Consider the following 21,715-nt stretch of genomic DNA (forward strand, 5'->3'; position numbering starts at 1 on the left):
CTGAGTTTGATCCCTGGTCAGGGAACTAAGATCCCACAAGCCACACAGTGTGGCCACAAAAGAAAAAGATATTGTCTGTTGAAGTGTTCATACTTAAAATATACAAATTATTGCTGCAGTTGTCTTTTGAAGTGTTCATGCCTGAAACATTAAAACTATCATTGCAGTCTCATCTTTGGATTTATTTATTGTTTATTACTAGTAAGAAATGACCTGGTAATATAAATTTGAAATTTACTTGAGGGTTTCAGGATTATTTTCTTATAAATTTGGTAAATTCCTTTTACTTGTCCCTCTTGTTTTCAGTGTAAAAATTTGTAGCTATGTTTTGTTGTTACCTGCTGTGTTTAATAGATGACTTATATGTCAGCATCTGTTTTCTGATTCTAATTTGGATATCTTTCTGACAAAAATAATGAATCAATAAATAGTATTACTGCTCAGCTATGAACTAGAATTAATAAATGTTCCTAAAAGTTACATAACTTATTCCAGATACTTTGACTCTCTAGGTCAATAGAGGCTAGTTTATTAGCTTACAGGTTAATCTGAGTCATCAGTATCCTTTTTGAAAACTGTAAAAATAAAAATATTAAAACATATCCCTGTTGAAGGTTAGAAACAAAAAGCTTCAATAAAGAGTAAAGTTTTCAAACAGTACCTATAGTTAGAACTAAAAAAATCTTTATCTTTTTATTCTGCACCTTTGCTTCTGTATCAGGTTGCCATGGAAATTTTTTCATTAACATTAGATTGATTTTTTCCAGAGATGAAATTGCTTGCATCATCTCATCTCCTAATATTCCTAAAGCCTCCTAAGCCAACTTTAGTGGTTTAACCTCCAAGTTCCAGATTCCCAAGAATTTCTGCCATGCTGCGTATTCTTGAAACTCAAATGTAACACACTGATGTGTTCAATGTTAATATCAAGGTTACTGCCATGTTTTCATTCATGGTCCAAAAAAAGTGTTTTAAACATTTTAAGTCATCAAGGAAAAACTTTGAATTGTAAGCTGAAGAATTCCAAGGACGTTTACCTAATAAAAATAAACAAAATCAGATGCTTTTATAAAGGCTTATATGTAGTATTCTAGGCTTTTTTGCTATAAAATATTAAAGTTCAAGTTAATGAACAAAGAAAACAGTATCTGATTTGAGTAATTGGACCTTATACACCTCTACGTAATATGTTAAAATTCATACCTGAGTCAGTTCTTAAAAGTAGAACTTCACCTTGTGTAGACTGCCAAAAATAAACATAGTTTTGTCCAAAGTACGTGATTGCTTCATGCCTCTTGAGTGAAGATCCCAAGTGGTTCCCAAAAGTTATTCCTCAGGTTTTGAGGGAACATACCTTGTGTTACTTGTTTTTGAGCACCTAGATTTTTAGTAGATACTCAGTACATGTTTCTTACTAACATGTAATTTTAGTCTAAAATAAGATACAAAAGGCACCCAAGGAAGAAAAGGTTGAAAATTCATGGCATTTGATGTGAAAAGGAACCCAATTTCACCATCAATAGATACAAAAAATACTATTATACATCCTTATGTATGATATTTTAATGTAGCTTAAATGTTTCTACTTTTTTTTTAGGAAGTAGCTTTTTATTTTTCTTTATACAAATACAATTTTTTTAAATTCTGCATCTTTTTTTTTCAAGCCCAAATTTTATTATAAGATTCAGTGAACATAACTCTGTTAAATTGCTAGCACAGTTTCTCACTCTTTCACACACTGTTCTTACAGACTGACAGTGCTCTCCAGACCTCACTTTGAATAGCACTTAGTAGTTAAGTGATCATTTAAAGTTAGGGACGGTACCTAACTTTTGAGCCTTACTTTCTTTATTTGTCCAATGGAACCAGTAATACTTACCCTGGCATTGTCAGAATTAAATGAAATCATTGAAGTGTCTGTCATTGCCTGGCAGATGCTGTATGTCTATTAAATAGTAGTTCATTAATCACCCTCCAATGCCTAGGGAAATTCATAGGAATTTGATTTCTTTTCTTTCCTGCCTTTAGCAAGTCTGTGCATCACAGCCAACTGGAGATCTGGTTTCTTTCAGTCCGACCATGGTGTTTAGAGTCCTTAGGCTTAGCCTGGGAATGTTCATTGTTACTGGCTGGCCTTTGCTTCTGCGCCTTTTCAGTAAACAGCATTCTATCCGGATGGTCTCTCCATAGCAGTACATTAGTGATCATCTCCATTCTAAATGTTTTTACTTTCAGAACATGTTCTTCAACTCATTTTTCCTCACTTGACAGTATGTCTTAGAAATTTTTCCATATCACTGTAGAACTACCTCTTTTAACTGTTGTATTATCTTCCATATTATGAACGTTTTATTATTTACCCATTCCCTAGTTAATAGGCATTAAGGTTGTTTTGTATTTTTCATTCTAATGATCAGTGCTAGTGAATATCATTTTACATAATTCTTTGTGCACATATTTTATTATTTTTCCGAGCATGATAAAGAAGAGGAGCTGCTGTTTAAAAGAATATGCATATCTTAAGTTAATATTGGTGCTGATATATATACCTCCTAAAAGGAGGTAAATGGTCCTTCTACCAGTAGTTTGACACTAGCTGTTACCCCATACTCTTGACCGAACTTGCTATTAACAGTCTTTTAAAAATGTTTACACATCTTAGGAGTGAAAAGTGATGCTTTGTTATTGCTTTATTTTGCATTTTCTGATTACTACTAAGATCGAGCATCTTTTCTTAAGCTTACAGGCCTTTTGGCATTTCCTCTTCTCAGCCTATCCATATTTATGGTCCATTTTTCTTTTGGGCTTTATATCTTTTTTTTATTGATTTTTGGAAGTTACTTATACATTCCAAATACTAATGCTTTAGACTGTTATATATGTTGCGAATAGTTTCCCCCTATCAATTGTCTTAACTTTTTTGGTGATTCTTTTGCTGAACCGAAGTTTTAAATTTTGGTATAGTCAAATTTAACAGTCTTTTTCATTATTGCATTTGCTTTTTGTATCTCCTTTAGAAGGCTTTCATAAATATAGTTCAGATAAACATTATTTTATATTGTCTTACTGCATTTATGCTTTAGCTTGATTTAGTTTTTGTTTTTGACTTAAGTCTTGAATCATCTGGAATACATTTTTGTAAATTACATGAGTTATGAAAGTAACTCATTTTTTTCCCCAAGTGAGTATACAGTTGTCCCAATGCCATATATTGAACTGGCCATCCCTTTCCTACTGATTTAAAATACCACCTCATAAAAAAAAAATAAAATGCCACCTCTGTCGTCAACTAAATTTGCATATCTATGGGTTTATTTGTGGCCAGTCTCTTCTGTTATACTACTTGCCTATTCTTGTACCAATACTACAACTTTTTAATATGTTTTACTATTTGATAGGGCAATTATCCCTTTCTTGTTTTTGTGTGTTAGTTTTATACTTAGCTACCTTCTAAATACCTTTGTCCTTGGTTCTAATAATTTTCCAGTTTGGGTTCTTTAGGAAAATGATCATGTTGACTTCAGGTACTGACAGTTTTATTTCTTTATTTCTATTAATCATACCTCATTTAATAGTTATGTGTCTTACTAAGTATTCAAGACCAAGCCAATTCCACATAAACACCTAAGAAGGGACACATTTTTATCAACTTCTCCAGAAGGTTTTATCCTTCTCTACCTATCCCTCTCCCAAATTTAGTCCTCCGTTCACGCAAGATGGATTGGAGTTTTCTTTCTTTCTTCCGTCCTTCCTTTTTTTTCTTTCTTTATTTTCTTTTCTTTTTTTTTTTTTTTTTTAATGAACAGTTCTTTAAGCTTGAGTTACTCCAACCAATATATGGGGCTAGGGGAATTAACAAGGTAGAGAAGTGATTCGAAAGTAGAATAGCCCATTATATTAATCTTTTCTGACCTGAAGTCGAATTTTTCTTTCTCCTTTATTTATTTGAGCATTTAATCACTTTGCCTTATAATCTTCAAAAGTCTATGTTTTGTCTCCCCAACATTTTAACTCCTTCCGATCAGACTATTTCTCCTGCCTCATATACTCACAGTTGCTTTCCTCCTCCCCTGATACCTGTACTGCATGTCCTTTAACTTCATATAAACCTGTATTCCAGCTTGGATTCTGTGTTCCATATTTCAGTCACACAAGTGCCGTATCTCAGACTTCATTGCCCCTCTGTCTTTTGCCCACCCCTCTTCAAAACCATGGTCCTATTTTATTTTTGTTTGATTTTCTTACATTTTTTGAAATAATTTCAAACTTACCGAGAAGTTGCAGTAGTGCAAAGAACTCTATTCGCACAAATTCAGCAATTAACATTTTGCCATATTTCCTTTATCATTCTCTCTTGCCCCACTCTATGTGAGTGTTTGTGTATATTTTTTAGAATAGTTTGATATTAAATTGCAAAAATCATATAATCTGTTTTGTTTTTGTTTTTTCTGTGCCTATACTCAATAAGCCAGAGGTCCAGCTCTGTCCATACTGCTGTCTTGTCTGAGAAGTCATGTTCTGGTGAATAAGTTCACCTTTTGGATTCTGCCATAAATTCATGATCATTGACCTCAAATTGGCTTTCACCGCTACCTATATATGAGTGACTGTTTTTAAATTTACAAATACAGGGATGTTTGGGGATATCATTTTCTTATGACGTTCTGTATGGAAATTTGATCAGATGATACATTGTGTGTGATTTCATTTCTCTGGAGTCATTGAGATTTCCTTTATGGCCAGCTATTTTTATTTATTTACCAAATATTTACATAACACTTACTGTGGGCCAGGAGCTAAGTACCTTACAAATCTTCACTTATTCAATTTGCTCAACACTGTGTGGTAGATATTAGTATTATCTTCATTTTGCAGATGAGAAAATTGAAGAACAGAGATGTAACTTACCCTAAGTCACACACCAAGAGGTAGAGTTGAAATTTTACTTTCAGCACTCTGGGTCCAGAATTCATGCTCTTAACCACAATTTTTAGGGATTTCCCCCCCCAAGATTCTGCTCTTTTCCATCTTGTTCAACCTCACTTTTTAAGAGGCGGGTATTAAAAGTTATGCTTTCAACTTAATTTTCATGGAAACAGTCATTCTCTTTTTATATTTATATTTCATTTGTTTACAAAATATTTTATTAAATTCCTAAATGACACCAGCAAGTGTTATTGACTCAGACAGCTTTGGAAACAGCACAGCTGATATTCAAAAGCATATAATTCAGGTGGTAAGAGCAGAAGTAAGCTTTTGCCTGTTTTCAAATGGAAATGCTGTTTTGATTAATTCAGTGATTTGTTTATGTGGAGGTCAGTTAAGAGACTTTCCTCTGTAGTTCAAATCAGAATATGTTCTTCAAGTAAATAAAGGCAAAGTCACTGAAAAGTTATTTTCCATCCGACAGATGTCATTATCAGAAAATAAGTACATAGGAATGAAATTGCATTTGTAAATTAAGATACTTGTAGACCAGCAATGCTTATGTTAGAAATGTCATGGATCTATGATACCAAAGCTGTTTTTAGCTTCATGTGCATAGAGGTTCATCCTATGCTAGGAAGACTGACATGTTTTTTAAAGCTGTATTTCTGATACTCCCTAGCACAAGTTCTCCACTTCAATCTGGTCAGGCTCTTCCCCCATCCCACGGGTATCTAATCTCAGTAAACATATATAAGATTGAGTTGAAAACATTGAAGTCATCTTTATAAAGTATTTCTTGCTTTTCTAGCTTATGTAGAAACAATAGCATTGGAATGACCAGGAGAACATCTAGCTCAGAGGAGGTTCTTCAGAGTTTTCCAAACGTTGGACACAAATTTACATTTTTAAATTATATTAAGTATTTTAACACAGTCATAAAAATAACCTGCCCACTCACATGTGTTATACCAAATTGTAACACATGAACACATCGTGAAGCAAAAATAAACTGTGCTGCTAGTTTATATTTTTATGAACTGCTGACTAAAGCCTTGCCACCAATTTCCCTGTAGATATTTGAACTTCTTATGAGTATGCATTTTTATTTTTAAGTTTTTAGTTGGCCTTTTTTAAAAACTTGAGTCCATTGTTATATCTCCAAATCAAATTATGCAAGCAAGAGAATAGCCGTGGCATATGTATGCTCCATTAAATAAATACAAATATGACATAGAGTAGTCTTCCTGCCATGTATCCTTATCACTCCTTAACAATTCTGCAATGGCAAATTAATGTGATAATATTGTATTAACGAAAGTCTTCTTGCTTAATTTAAGTTTTTGGTAGTTCTTACCCATATTTTGTATTCATGATCAGAGACATGAGTAATGATTAGATATAGTCATTCAATTTTGGAAACAGGATTTTCTTTACTTCCCTTCAAGCTTCTAGACCATTTTGATTGCAGCAATTTTAATATTGCCAAAGCCAAATTTGCTATTTTTCAAAAAAGTTGCCATTTACAATAGCTTTTATGTGGTAATCAGAATTGTCTCAATATTATAAAACCAAAACAAAGTACAGAAATAAATTTGTTGATGAAGATTACTTAACTTGCAACTGTCACCTATATCCCTTGGTTTCATATGTTTTATTAATCAAAATAGCCCGTTATTCTTATTGATGGATTTTAATAAGTAATATTATAATTTGGTCTTCCAAAATGAATTATTACCAACAAATCTCTTTTTCTGCTTTTTATAATGGAAGTTCCATTTAGATTTTATTAGACAAAAGAGATCTACAACTAAAATAATTTGAAAACTACTGATCTAGTTCAGTCCATTATTCTTAACAAATTGAAAAATTAAAGCTCAGGTTACATATCTTGCTCAAAGTTATAAGCTAGAAAATTGTAGATACCAAACTTCCTGTTAGTTCACTGTTCTTTCTATTATGTGTTATCTCATCTCTGAGTTCCTATAGTACATTTAGTTTATGCCATGCCATTTAGCATTTAATGCCATGGTTTGTATACAGGCATTCATTTATTTATTCAACAAGTAATTTTCTGTGTGCCAGATACTCTTTTAGGCACTGGAAATAGTCTCTGAATCCAAAAGTTGAGCTGAAAATAAAATAAGAAAAGTAGATTCTATTCAGCCTTCATTTGATTTTGGTTAAATAAATACACAGCTACAATTAACCGCCTTGTGTATCACTGATTGGTTTTAACATATCATTAAGAACTTTTCTATTTGTGATTATATTTTAGGGGAGTAAACAAAAGTTCTCTAGGTGAGAAAAACAAATAATTCAACTCAAAGCACACTGTTTTCATACCCAGTACCTGATCATGTAAGTATATAAAACAGCATATGGTAAGGGCTCTTACATGCATGTAAGCAATACTGTAGAATGAGATAGTAACTCTAAGCAGGAGACTGGAAGAGGCTTCATGGAGGAGTTGACCCTGGAATTTAGTTAAAGGACAGAAGATTGCTTTAAGAAAGTGAGAGGAAATCTTTCTGTGCCCAGGGAACAACACGTGCATAGGCATAGAGTTGTGAACAGTTGTGGCATTTCCAAGAAAGATTAATGCATTAGAATACTAGGATGTCTTGAGAGAAGTGGTGAATAAGCATTTTTAGGCATCATTATATGATTGAACAACAGAAGTAATGAAATGTGAGGACTTTTTGTATTGTACACCAGGTATTCCTCATGCGTCTACCTGTTTCTATTCCTAAGTTCTTTAAGAACACTGATGGTATTTTGTACTTCCCCATTTATGGTGACAAGTGCAGTGCCATACATGGCAAGGGCTCTGTATATCCTTACTGATTAATTACACTCATCATTCACTCAACAAATATTTTTGGCTCCAGCATGTGTAAGATTCTATACTTTGTGCTATGAGAAGTAAAAAAAGTTGCGATACAAAGCCAGCCTTCAAGAAGCTATTGAGCCCAAAGCACAAATTAGTCTGGGATAAACCATAATGGGAAAGAATATTAAAAAAGAATGTCTATATATGTAAAACTGAGTCACTTTGCTGTACAGCAGAGATTGGCACTACACTGTAAATCAACTATACTTCAATTTTAAAAAGTTTTTTTAATTAACAAGGGTTTTTGTCTGTTATGGTGAATAATACATCCATATGTTCACAGAGCTTATGTTCTTATCAGAGGAGACAGACAATAATAGGATAAATAGTAAAATACAGTATGTTAGATAGTGATGAATACTAAGAAGAAAAGTAAAGTAGGAAAAGAGGGAAATTAATTATCAGACAGGAAAAGGGAAGGTAAAATTATTTAATTTCTCTTGCCTCAGTTTCCTCAACTCTAGAAAAGAAAAAGTAGTAGTACTTACTTACAGGGCTGTGACAAGGCTAAGTGAGTTAACATGTGTATGTATAAAGTCCCAGAAGATGGTAGGATGTCAGCCAGTATTATTTATACATTTGGCCAGAATAACTTTAGCACAACAGTCATCTTATTTTCATCACTTATGGACTTCTTTTATTTTAAGATATACTTTTATTAAAGGATATACTTCCAAACAGTTCTGAACTACTTTATCTATAGAGGAAGGCTCCCTCATCCATATCTTGTTTGTTTTACCTTCTGCTTCCAATGCGGTCACAGCTAATATCACTTTCTTAACTGAAGTGAATCATCATTCTTTCATAATATTTCTTCTACAGAACAATATTTGCTTATCTAGATGTCAGGGCATCATTTTCTATTTAAGGCATCAGGCAGACATCCATATCTTCGTGTGGAAAATATTCGTTAATGCCTCATCACTTATCACATCTCAAGGTTAACAGGTCTAACAAACTGAGACCTTTATGCTTGCTTACCAGCTAAAAATGAGTACCATATTGGGATTATTATTGCCAGATAAATATAGAATCTTCAATATTAATCTTTTGGAACTAAGATCATTTGCATGGATTAGGTAAAGTTTCAGGTCTCCTACTAACCTTTCTTTGCCTGTGTAACCTCTGCACATCCTTAGATGTATCCTGCTTCCCCCTTTCTCTGATCCCTGAAAACTAGACTAGCTCTTTCTTTGTGTTCATTTAGTGCTCCGTACTTAGCCCTAGCACAGCTGGTGTCACTCAGTGTTGTAATTAATTACCTGTTTACCTGACTGCCCAACTCCCTACCCTCCACCTCTCAGACAGTAAGCTCCTTGAGCTAGGGGGATGATGTTCTCTTTATGTCTGGGCCCCGAGTATCTGTTGCAGTGCTTCACATGTAGTTGATTCCCAATAAACTTAAAACATTAAATATAATGCCAGGAGTACCTTTAGTATTATCAGGATTATAGAAACGTAGTTATTTAACCTTGGTCCCACATCCCTTAGTTATTTCTTTGTCTCTCTTGGCTGCTTTCTGAGGAATAGCAGTGCTCAAGCATGCTGCTACACCCTGTCCTACACAGTCCCCTGTCTTGCTTTGGCCCAAAATCAAAAAGAAAAAGAAAAAGTAGGCCAGATATCTGGAAAGACCTCAAAGGTAGAGGAGCACCCTCTGGAGTACTATGGTCCAGGATGTGATCCCTACTCTAATAATTTTAAAAAATTGACTTCGCCATTCCTCTCAAGGGTGATGGGCCTCTAGGGTCTGACACAGACCATCTATATATATATATATATTTTTTAACATCTTTATTGGAGTATAATTGCTTTACAATGGTGTGTTAGTTTCTGCTTTATAACAAAGTGAATCAGCTATACATATACATATATCCCCATATCTCCTCCCTCTTGCATCTCCCTCCCATCCTCCCTATCCCACGCCTCTAGGTGATCACAAAGCACCAAGCTGATCTCCCTGTGCTATGCAACTGCTTCCCACTAGCTATCTGTTTTACATTTGGTAGTGTATATATGTCCATGCCAGTCTCTCACTTCATCCCAGCTTACCCTTCCCTCTCCCCGTGTCCTCAAGTCCATTCTCTACGTCAGTGTCTTTATTCCTGTCCTGCCCCTAGGTTCTTCAGAACTTTTTTTTTTTTTTTTAGATTCCATATATATGTGTTAGCATATGATATTTGTTTTTCTCTCTCTGACTTACTTCACTCTGTATGACAGTCTCTAGGTCCATCCACCTCACTACAAATAACTCAATTTCATTTCTTTTTATGGCTGAGTAATATTCCATTGCATATATGTGCCACATCTTCTTTATCCATTCATCTGTCAGTGGACACTTAGGTTGCTTTCATGTCCTGGCTATTGTAAATAGTGCTGCAGTGAACATTGTGGTACATGACTCTTTTTGAATTATGGTTTTCTCAGGGTATATGCCCAGTAGTGGGATTGCTGGGTCGTATGGCAGTTCTATTTTTAGTTTTTTAAGGAACCTCCATACTGTTCTCCATAGTGGCTGTATCAATTTACATTCCCACCAACAGTGCAGGAGGGTTCCCTTTTCTCCACACCCTCTACAGCATTTATTGTTTGTAGATTTTTTAAATTTATTTATTTATTTATTTATGGCTGTGTTGGGTCTTCGTCTCTGTGCGAGGGCTTTCTCTAGTTGTGGCAAGCGGGGGCCACTCTTCATCGCGGTGCGCGGGCCTCACTATAGTGGCCTCTCCTGTTGCGGAGCACAGGCTCCAAACGCGCAGGCTCAGTAATTGTGGCTCACGGGCCCAGTTGCTCCGCGGCATGTGGGATCTTCCCGGACCAGGGCTCGAACCTGTGTCCCCTGCATTGGCAGGCAGATTCTCAACCACTGCGCCACCAGGGAAGCCCTGTTTGTAGATTTTTTGATGATGACCATTCTGACTGGTGTGAGGTGATACCTCATTGTAGTTTTGATTTGCATTTCTCTAATGATTAGCAATGTTGAGCATCGTTTCATGTGTTTGTTGGCAATCTGTATATCTTCTTTGGAGAAATGTCTGTTTAGGTCTTCTGCCCATTTTTGGATTGGGTTGTTTGTTTTCTTGATATTGAGCTGCATGAGCTGCTTGTAAATTTTGGATATTAATCCTTTGTCAGTTGCTTCATTTGCAAATATTTTCTCCCATTCTGAGGGTTGTCTTTTCATCTTGTTTATGGTTCCCTTTGCTGTGCAAAAGCTTTGAAGTTTCATTAGGTCCCATTTGTTTATTTTTGTTTTTATTTCCATTTCTCTAGGAGGTGGGTCAAAAAGGATCTTGCTGTGATTTATGTCATGGAGTGTTCTGCCTGTGTTTTCCTCTAAGAGTTTTATAGTGTCTAGCCTTACATTTAGGTGTTTAATCCATTTTGAGTTTATTTTTGTGTATGGCATTAGGGAGTGTTCTAATTTCATTCTTTTACACGTAGCTGTCCAGTTTTCCCAGCACCACTTATTGAAGAGACTGTCTTTTCTCCATTGTATATCCTTGCCTCCTTTGTCATAGATTAGTTGACCATATGTGCATGGGTTTATCTCAGGGCTTTCTATCCTGTTCCATTGATCTGTATTTCTGTTTTTGTGCCAGTACCATACTGTCTTGATTATGGTAGCTTTGTAATATAGTCCGAAATCAGGGAGCCTGATTCCTCCAGTTCCGTTTTTCTTTCTCAAGATTGTTTTGGCTATTCAGGGTCTTTCGTGTTTCCATACAAATTGTGAAATTTTTTGTTCTAGTTCTGTGAAAAATGCCATTGTTAGTTTGATAGGGATTGCACTGAATCTGTAAATTGCTTTGGGTAGTATAGTCATTTTCACAATGTTGATTCAGTATTTGCAAGAATTTAATTTATAAACCCGGTGACCTGTTTGTTGGTTGGTTTGTTTTCATTGATTGAAATACCTGTATCTGATATCTAAGTCACTAACTTAATGATATCAAAGCCCCTATGAAATCCATCAGATAATTAGAGGGTTGTTCAATGCCTGTGGAAGCAGAACAAAATGAGTTAAACTGCACCAAGGATTATTTTACCCACGCTGAGGAGCAACCTTGTCCTTGTCTCCCTGATGGCTAGGAGAAAATTAAGTAAGGGGTAATAAGGTCTCAAGTATACTTTTGAAAGTCCTTATAAATTTTTTCCTTATTTGCTAAAAGGAAGCAGTTTTAAAAGTCAGGGGAAGATGTCTTTTTGTAACTCAATAATGATAATGTACAGTTTGGTTGCATAATTCTTTGATCCCAACATTAAGTTCCTTAAATAATGATAATGTGGTATTGCTGACAATGGTGCTAAGAAAGAAGGAAAGATAGAGAATTAAAGTTGGATGAGCATTCTGTGTACCCTCTGACTCCTCTAGTTCAACGATCACCAGAGTCTCAGGGTCAAATCAATTTCATTAAGAAGGTTGACTATGTGTGCTTGTGGTTTTAGCTGGCTTACCGGCTGGTATTCCTTCATATACTAACAATGCGTGAAGATCCACTACAGAGTAGAGAGTTCATCCTCTACCCTTGTGAAGAAACAATGAAGTGTAGGTTAAATGGTCATTAAAAGAAATAAGTTGTGCCTCTTGTCAAGGTCTACAGTCTGTCCTTCAAGCCTTACCTCAAGGTCCTTTCTATTCCAGAAGGTTGGAAACCCAAGTGCCTACAGAGGCCAGGCTGGTGGGAATGAAGCAGGAAGCCACTGCAGTGTACTGGAGAGCCAAGTCCTTTCTGAAGGAGCAGCCACTGCTCCGTTCCAGATAATTGTTGCAAGGCAGGAATGCTGACCTAGTGTTACCACATTGTCCAGTTTCTCAGGTAAAGCAGGAAATGCAAATTTTCATGTGACATCTTTTGATTTAAATATTGTCAACTAATTCACTTGTATTATTATTCTCAAACTGTGCGCCTGCCAGATACTTCCACAGGTGGGATTTGGCCCAGAGCCCTCGTGTTTGTAACTTGGTTTTATATTTTGCTTACCTATTTGTTAAATTGCAGACTTTATTTTCTACAGGTTTTACTTTTCTTCAGCATGTTCTCTAAAATATTCTATGCCTGGTTTTGTGCTATTGAAACTACCTTCCTCTCCAACCTGAACATTTTGTGCATAAGTTTTCTTTGGCTGCTACATTTTCTCTGCCACCATCAGCATTCCACTGAGCAGTCAAATGCTAGATGGAGTCTCCTTGAGACACTTTTCTTATGCCACCACTAAACATCTACAGGTATTACTACTTACTCATTTCCTTCCTGATGTGTAAGCTAAATAAACACAGTAAAAGATCATGGGACTTAGAGATTGTATGCTTTGGGCTCCCCCTTCTACAATTTACACAGAGACTGTCTTCTTTCTCTTGCATCTTGAGAACCTTATCAGATAATTAATTAGACTATGGTTATCCTTTACATTTAATTATGTTTGGTGGAGATGTTGATTAGACTTAAGTGTTCCTAGATATTTATACATATAAAGAGACAATGTATTTGTTTCTTCAATGGCTGAGGAATCTTCCTATTTTTACTTTGAGTAACTTGATGGTCAGTGTTACAGGGGGTGGGTGGGGACCATTACCTCTATGTGGAACTAATTACTCCAGGTAGGAATTTGGCATCCATTGCCAGGTGAATTGAAGAATGCTAAAACATTTTTTAAGTAAAAGAGTACATAAACATTAGTTGTTTCAATATGTTGTACAACCCCCAGATGGACAAAAATCACAATTGTTTCATTCTTAGTACAGTTTTGATTTTAAAAAATTGATATACATTCTTTTTTTAACAATGATTTGACCTATTGAGCTACCTTGAGTAGCCAAAATACTAGTAATTCACAGATAAAATGTGAAAATAACCCCTTAAACTTGCTTAATGCACTCTTTAAAAGATTATGTAAATGTAAGCAAGTATTTTTTATAAATAATCTTTATGAGAAATTTTACTATACCATAGAAAAGCAAAAATAGCCAACTATGTTGATGCCAAATATACAGAAATATATCATAAATAAATTTTCCCTAAGAGTTATAGTGAGTTTATTAATTAGTTTATAAATGTTCTGGTGTGACCTGTTACTATACTTTAAAACAGTTCTCTGATTTTTTTTTAAAGAATATGTATTTGGGAGCTGTGATTGTTCACTTTTTGGCTTTTAAGAAAGTAAAATGCATCATAAGCATTTTCTACATGTGCATACAAACCCTCACTTTCCTTCTATATTTTTAAAGGCACAAGGGAAGCTGTAACTTGAAGTTAGCTGCCTCAATTGCTTTTTCTTTGTAGTCATGTAGAATGGTGAGGGCAAAGAAAAAGCTCAGGTATGTGTAGTAATGCATGTGAATTCCTGAATATTATAAGGGGAAGTTATAAAGAGAAGTAAATTTAGACCTGGAAAGCCAAATAATGACTGGAGAAACCAGGGAAGGCCTCTCTGAGGAAGTGACATGTAAACTGAGATAAACAGAAGTTGGTTTAATGAAAAACATGGGGATGGCAGATGACATTGCAAGCAGAAAAGTAAGGGTGACAGCCTGAGGCATTTTAGAACCAATCAAAGGGATAGCCTTAATTTTTCTTTCTACTATTTAGGTCAGTCAGGTTAATGTGGTATTCTTCCTGACTCTCCCTATCTTTCTCTCCACTTAGCTAAAACAGAAAGAGAAATAATAGCATAATACTAGGCACAAAGCTTGTGACTGTTTCCAATAAAAATCTTCCCTAATGCTTTTAAGTATTGGGGAAATATTAATTAGCTGTTCTATGGATATAACATTTAACTTTTTTGGAAATAATAGTTTTCCTAATTACAGATCCAACACATTTTTATTATAAAAAATTTTTTGAAAATATAGAAAAACAATGAAGAAAATAAAAGTCACTCATGTTCCTGCTATCCAGGGACAAGCACGGGGAAGATAGTGCTGTTCTATTCCTATATCTACATAAATAGTAGCATTTTTGTAAATGAAGATTTATAACTGTACATGCAACTTTGTCATGTGTTTTTTCACCTGACAATGTCATGGACCTTTTCAATAACATGATTTTAATAGCTATGTATAAATAATAACAACTTAGATATTTATTATGTGTTAGGTACTAGTTTAAGACTTTTAACTTATTGTATCCCCACAACAGAACAGTTCTATAAAATCTCCATTTTATAGGGAAATAAATTTTTTTTTTTTTTTTGGCTGTGTTGGGTCTTCGTTTCTGTGCGAGGGCTTTCTCTAGCTGCGGCAAGCGGGGGCCACTCTTCATCGCGGTGCGCGGGCCTCTCACTGTCGCGGCCTCTCTTGTTGCGGAGCACAGGCTCCAGACGCGCAGACTCAGTAGTTGTGGCTCACGGGCCTAGTTGCTCCACGGCATGTGGGATCTTCCCAGACCAGGGCTCGAACCCGTGTCCCCTGCATTGGCAGGCAGATTCTCAACCACTGCGCCACCAGGGAAGCCCCTATAAGGAAAGAAATTTTTAAAAACTTTTCCAAGGTCACAAGCTATTAAAATGTACAGCTACATAGCATCTCAATACTGTACTTAATTTAAATGAAACCCTACTTTAGACTTCTAGATCATTTCCAGTATAGTGTTTGGCTATTTGAAATAATACTCGTGATTCTGTGGGTTGGAAGTCTAGGCTGGGCTTAACTGGGACAGCTCATGCCTGTTCCACATGGTGCTGGCTGGGCTCAGTTACATGTCTGGGGCTTCAGCTGGACCAGCTGGACCAGCTGGACTTTTCTCTCTCCACAGAGTAATAAATCCCAATTCCTGACGGAAGGAACTACAAAATATTTGTGGCCAATTGCAGTCTACTACATTCAGCACTTAGTTCTCCAAAGGCTTCCATGGGCCGAGAATGTGTAAGTTGCTGAACGTTGGTAACATGAAACGGCCTGTGTAAGTAATCCTCCTGACCATAGATGGGCATAGGTCAGGATGCTTGTTACCTTGACTCTGAGGACTGGCCTCATTCTCAGGAGCCTATCCCTATACCTTCAGAGTTCGTGAAAAAATGTAACCTTCCACGTGAATGTGATCCTCATGCACAGTTTTTGAATGTTTACACTCTTCTGCCCTGAAAGGGCAAGGACGTTTGAAACTAGAGAGTTTTAGTGATCAGAGCAGGAAAGATGTGCTTGTGGTATCCTGATACAACTGTATAAAACAGGTGTAAATGTACTGGGGTACTTTGGGGTGAGTAAGTAGAGCCTGGCAGAGGCATTAGGTCTGTTACAAAAGATGTATCTGAGAGGCATGTTTTGGAAGAGGTGGCTGCACAGTGAATATAAGAACCAAATGAAAATAATAACCAGAGTTAAAATGAGACTACTTTTTGGAAGGTTTTTTTTTTTAAATGAAAGAAGATATAACTGTAAGATAAGTGTGCTCATAAATAAAAATGCATAGCTTGAGTAAATAGGTGAAAGGTGAAACAGATGGAAAGGTTGGATGGGAAGGCTGGCTAAGTACTTTTAAGGAACTGTTTAAATAATTGATATGAGGATGAAAGATCACTGAAAAGGGAAATGTCATTCAGGGTTACCCTAACAAGCATAATTTAACTTAATAATGATGGAAAGATGATGAGTATATCCATTCATTACCCAATCAAATGATAACGTTGTAGCCACTCAGACATTACTCTTCAAAATACTAATGCTTATGTTATTTCTTAATCCAATTATACCTGTTGTTGCGTGTACATATTGTTTTGGAATTTAAGTATAGAGGTAGGTTTTATGTGAGCCTTTTTTTTCTCAATTGGAGAACATGAGGCATTCATCCTTGCAAATGTCAGAATGGAGGAGACTTCTGTTTTTATTTTTTTTAATTTTTTTATTGAAGTATAGAGTTGATTTACTGGAGACTTCTTAACTTTGAATATTTCATGAGTTAAGTTTATAATCATTGTATAAAAAGTACAAATGATAATTTATACTTATATAACATTAAATATTGGTGTTTTACCTAATTTACATCGTCTCACCTTGGTAAATCAATAGCTCATTCAGGATTCATTCTGTCCTACTGTGTATCCAAGTAATGGCCCTGAGCACAAGATTAATGCGTGATGTCATTATAAACATATTAATAGAATTTACTCATAATATCACATGACTTAAAAATCAATTCATTATTTTTACCATTAATCAAGTTTGTGTGACATTATTCAGAAGAATGTATGATGTTTGATGTTATTCAGAAAGATTTATGAAGATTACCTACTTATTTTCATGATGTCATATTCTCTGATATTTAGTCTGCATGGTGTTTTGGGTGTAACTTTTAAAATATACACTTATCACTGCATAACATAGTGAATTTATTCTTAGGTTGACAAGAATGTCAGTAAAGCAGATAGAGAAAAAAGGTCTATTGCATTAATTATCATCCTGTTGAAATACAAGTTTCATTTTTATATGGTTGCATTCATCTATTTTAGTGGTTCCATTATTAATCCAATTAAAGTGTGTATATAAACCATTTAAATAAAACTCTGATGCACTTTACAAATAAAGTATAAAGTTAGCATATTGTTTTTTTTAGAAGCCCTATCATACTTTTGCTACACAGAAGTTATTACTCAGAGATTTTGAGATCATTAGGGACAAATCTAGAGCAATCCTAATAAAATCCTTTGTATTTTTTGTCAACATGCATAGTCACCGGCTTCTATTGACTCCTTTTAAAAACTTTTCTTTCATTTTAGACGCCTGTGTTGCTAAAATTTCACAGGCCTACGTAAAAATCAAAATATAAAACTGTATTGGCTAACTAGAATGTAGCCATTGTAGTAACTTGTAACTAGTCTTCATCAAGTATTTAAGCACCTCCTGTAGGCCAGGGGTACTACACCAGGAAGTGGGACTATTGGAGGAACCTAGAGAAACAAGTCCCTGCTGTGAGGAGTTTACATTCCTGTGGGGAGAGATAGGCAATAAACAAACAAAAAATGATAAGAAAAAAATCGGGTGATAAGAGGTATCAGTGAATTAACAAAGTTTCAGAGAATACCTAGGATTTACAGTGTAGTCTCCTTGAGGAGGTGACATCTAATGTGAATTCTGAATGAAGCCAATGCAGAGAAGTGAATCAGGTCACTAAAATTCAATTCACCAAAAGTCAACTCTCATAGACTAATTTGCATATTGAAAGGTGGTTGGAAAATGAAATCGTTGGTAGAATGGTGGCAGATATTCTCAGAACGCATACACACACACACACACACCTGCACACCCCTTTGTGAATTTTGTTATTGCTACCAGAAATGTTTGTGAAATAAATTCAAATTATGTTCTAAGTATAAGATCTATCCCTGATCTTTAGTATTAGTGAGATGGAGGTGCCTTTCCTATTACAATATCTTTTCTGTTTTAACCTGTGTCTACTGGGCTTGAACCAAGCCATATAAACAGGGTGGGTCATAATGAAATCTTTGGGGAAGGGGTGAAGGGAAAATGTTGTGGATATGTAGTTTTTATGTTAAATTTGGAAAAGAGGAGAAACTGGTGTTTTTATCATAAACTATAAAAATAAAACTTGACTAAATCTTGAATGATTGGTCTATATAGAAGATAAAGTTGTCAGAATCTCGGAGGCAAATAGAATAGATTTTAATATTCAGCAAAAGAGGGCATGCATGGATTTCCAAAGTTTGAGAAGCATGGCCTGAAATGTTTTCCTAAAACTACCCTCTTGGCGCTTTAGGAAATTTATCAAAGGCCCTAAAATTATGCAATTCTATTTTAGCAGATACTTCTAAGTGAATTATCAAAATGGCCATAGATTTATGTACAGAGATATTTACCTTGGATTTATTTGTAATTGTGAAAATTTAGGAGAAAATCTATGTCCACAAAAGGGAAGTAAGTAAATAAATTATAAACCTCTGTCCAAGAAAATTCTAAGCAATTAAAAGTCATATTTTGGAAAAATATTTAATGCCATAGTAAAACGCTCAAGGTGAAAATAAAGTATAAAGTGGTAATAATTCAATATTTAAAGGAAAGAAGGCACTATTATACATAGAAAAAAAATGGAATTAGTGTAGCTACTTTAGAAAGCAATTTGGCAGTGCCTCTAAAGTTTAAATGTGCAGACCCTACAACCCAACATTAATATGATTGATATACCAATAGATGAATAATTGTAAAGTCATATGTTAGAATACCATTCAAATGTTTAAAATTAACAAATTGGATCTATATATCTGCAACAGAGATAGATCTATGTATCTCAACAGAGATAGCACTCAAAGCAATGTTGAATTTTAAAAAGCAAGTTGCAGAATGATATATATGTATAATGGTATTTATGTAAAAACTTTAAAATACATGTAACAAAACCAAATATTGTTTACATATATACATAAGGAATAAACATATAAAAACATAGCCTTGGGCTTCCCTGGTGGCGCAGTTGTTAAGAATCCGCCTGTCAATGCAGGGGACACGGGTTCGAGCCCTGGTCCGGGAAGATCCCACATGCCACGGAGCAACTAAGCCCATGCGCCACAGCTACTGAGCCCGCATGCTGCAACTACTAAAGCCCGCATGCCTAGAGCCCGTGCTCCACAACAAGAGAAGCCACTGCAATGAGAAGCCCGCGTACCGCAAGGAAGAGTAGCCCCCACTCGCCGCAACTAGAGAAAGCCCGCACGCAGCACCGAAGACCCAACACAGCCAAAAATAAATAAATAAAATAAATAAATTTATTAAAAAAAAAAAACATAGCCTGGAAAGATACAGACCAAAATAGGGATGTTAGTTGCCTTTAAGCCAGAGGGGAGGTGAATAGGATGAAAAAGAAAAATTGGATGGGGGTGAGGGGTAGTATTTAACTTCATCTGTAATATTTTTAAAGTGTTTTATTTTTTTAAATAAGCAGAAGTGACAAAATGCTTACATTGTGAATTTGGAGTAGTGGTTCATTGTTTATTAGATTAAATTCTTTTTTTTTAATGTGTGCTTTTAAAAATTTCCAAAAACAATGACTGAAAGAAAGTCACCCGTGTTTGCAGTGGTTATGATTCAACAGTGAGATTACAGTTCAATTTTAATTTTTATCTCAAAACATCTCTGAATTTTCCAAATTTACAAAATGAATATTGAGGAAATCAATGCCACTTAGAGATAGATAGATGATAACTATATAGTTACTGGACCTCAGCTGCATGAGGGGTTCCTAAGGCCCTTACAGCTGAGCTGCCTCTAGAACGGTGAAGTATCAGCCAAAAAAAGGATGACCCTCCCAGGAACAAAAGGAAGTAGCGGCCTGGCTGCCTGCATGGTGTAGAAATGTAAAACCGGTCATGTCCAGGGAGGGAAAGCAGGGGCATTAGTCTAAGCCAGTGGGTCTCAAGCTTGAGCATGCATTAGAATCATCTAGAGGGCTTGTTAAAAAACAGACTGCCCCCAGAGTTTCTAATTTAGAAAGTATGGGGTCAGTCCTGTGAATTGTATTTCTGACATGTTCCCAGATGTTAGTAACAATAATGATGCTTGTCGCAGGACCATGCTTTGAGAACTGCTGGTAAGCAAAACCCAGCCGTCAGATATTTGTATTTTTGATTATTGAAATATGAGGGAGACATGTGGCAGAAATGAATCCAATGTTATTATCTGGCAGATCTACAAATTACTTAATGGAGTGAGCCAGTCAGTCTTGGGGAAGTTGGAGTCACACGCAAGAGCAGGCAGACAAAAAAGAAAGAAATAGGCGTCAAAAGGTCAGAAAGCTTGAAAGTGAGGAAGATGAGAGCTGGTCCAATCTAAAGACCACGGATCACGGAAAAGATTTCTTTAGTAAAAAGCAAGGTAATAAAATGAGCATGAAAAAGGACTGTAAAAAAAAAAGTTTTTCTCATCGGGGTCTGTTGCTATTTGGCCAAACTGGGAGTCCAGGATCACACAAAATTCTTATCTCTGTCACATCTTTCACTAGCACCGGGAACTCCACTAGGCTAGAAACTTCTTGAGGACAGGAACTGTCCCTTCCTTGCTCTCTCCATCCTTTCTCGTCCCACTCCCTGCCTCTTTCCTTTCTGTTCTTCCCCACTCAGCAGCTTTTTTTTTTTTTTTTGCCACACCACCTGCAGGATCTTACTTCCCTGACCAGGGATTGAACTCTCACCCCCTGCAGTGGAAGTGCAGAGTCTTAACCACTGGACCGCCAGGGAAGTCCCTCAGCACCTCTTTAGTGCCAAACACAAATATTTCCTGGGGCTTTGGATAAACTGGTGTCTTACCGTCTTTGTAATCCAGCACATAGCATAGTGCCTCGTACATAATAGCCACTCATTAACTGTTAAATGAAACATGAATAAAACACATATGTGATCAGCAGGGGTCGGTGAATGGGAGACAGAAATAGGAAGCTGTGCCTGCAAGCAGGTTATTTCTTTGAGAGGCATAGACCCAGTGGAGTGGGCCCAGAAATGCAAATTAGCACCTTGAGTCACCACTGAGAATGTACTACTTGGCTCTATCCTTTACACCCCACATTTTTCCCAATAAATTTTTGCTGCTTTTCCCATTGCCTGCCAGTGCTTCCCACACCCATCCCCACGGTTCCTGACTTTCAGCTATATTAGTATTTGCTTCATTACAACACCTTTAATCTGCCTCAGAGCCAAGGCTGCAATAAGGTGTATGCCTGAATCATGATGCCTTTTACTATAAAGCATTCTCTTGCTTTCCCAATGAAGAGATCTGAAAATAGATTTGGGGCCAACTTAAATATGTAGACTTTTAAGAATGCAGATTGAGTAGTTTTGTGTATACTTACACTATGTGTTGATTGAGTTATACATGCAAACAATCTAAAATATTAATTTTTATTTAAATTTTTTAAAGTTTTAATATTATGATATGAATCTTAAGTCATTTAACAC

At 35.8% G+C, this 21,715-nt stretch overlaps 1 protein-coding gene across 5 annotated transcripts in view; it reads left to right on the top strand.

The window, feature by feature from the left end:
- The window catches only part of MBD5 (methyl-CpG binding domain protein 5), a 154,986-nt gene that overhangs the window by 77,256 nt on the left and 56,015 nt on the right, over positions 1 to 21,715 (top strand). For 3 of the 5 annotated variants that reach the window (XM_036857401.1, XM_036857402.1, XM_036857406.1), the window contains exon 3: positions 12,465 to 12,639. The exons of 1 other annotated variant lie outside the window; for it this stretch is intronic. The gene's annotated coding sequence lies outside the window, so the exon portion shown is untranslated. Of the gene's footprint in view, positions 1 to 12,464; positions 12,640 to 15,573; positions 15,684 to 21,715 lie in introns of all 5 variants that reach the window. One more of the 5 variants, XM_036857404.1, reaches the window with a different exon arrangement.

The sequence above is a fragment of the Balaenoptera musculus genome, chromosome 7 (genome assembly GCF_009873245.2).
Source record: "Balaenoptera musculus isolate JJ_BM4_2016_0621 chromosome 7, mBalMus1.pri.v3, whole genome shotgun sequence".
Lineage (NCBI taxonomy): Eukaryota > Metazoa > Chordata > Mammalia > Artiodactyla > Balaenopteridae > Balaenoptera > Balaenoptera musculus.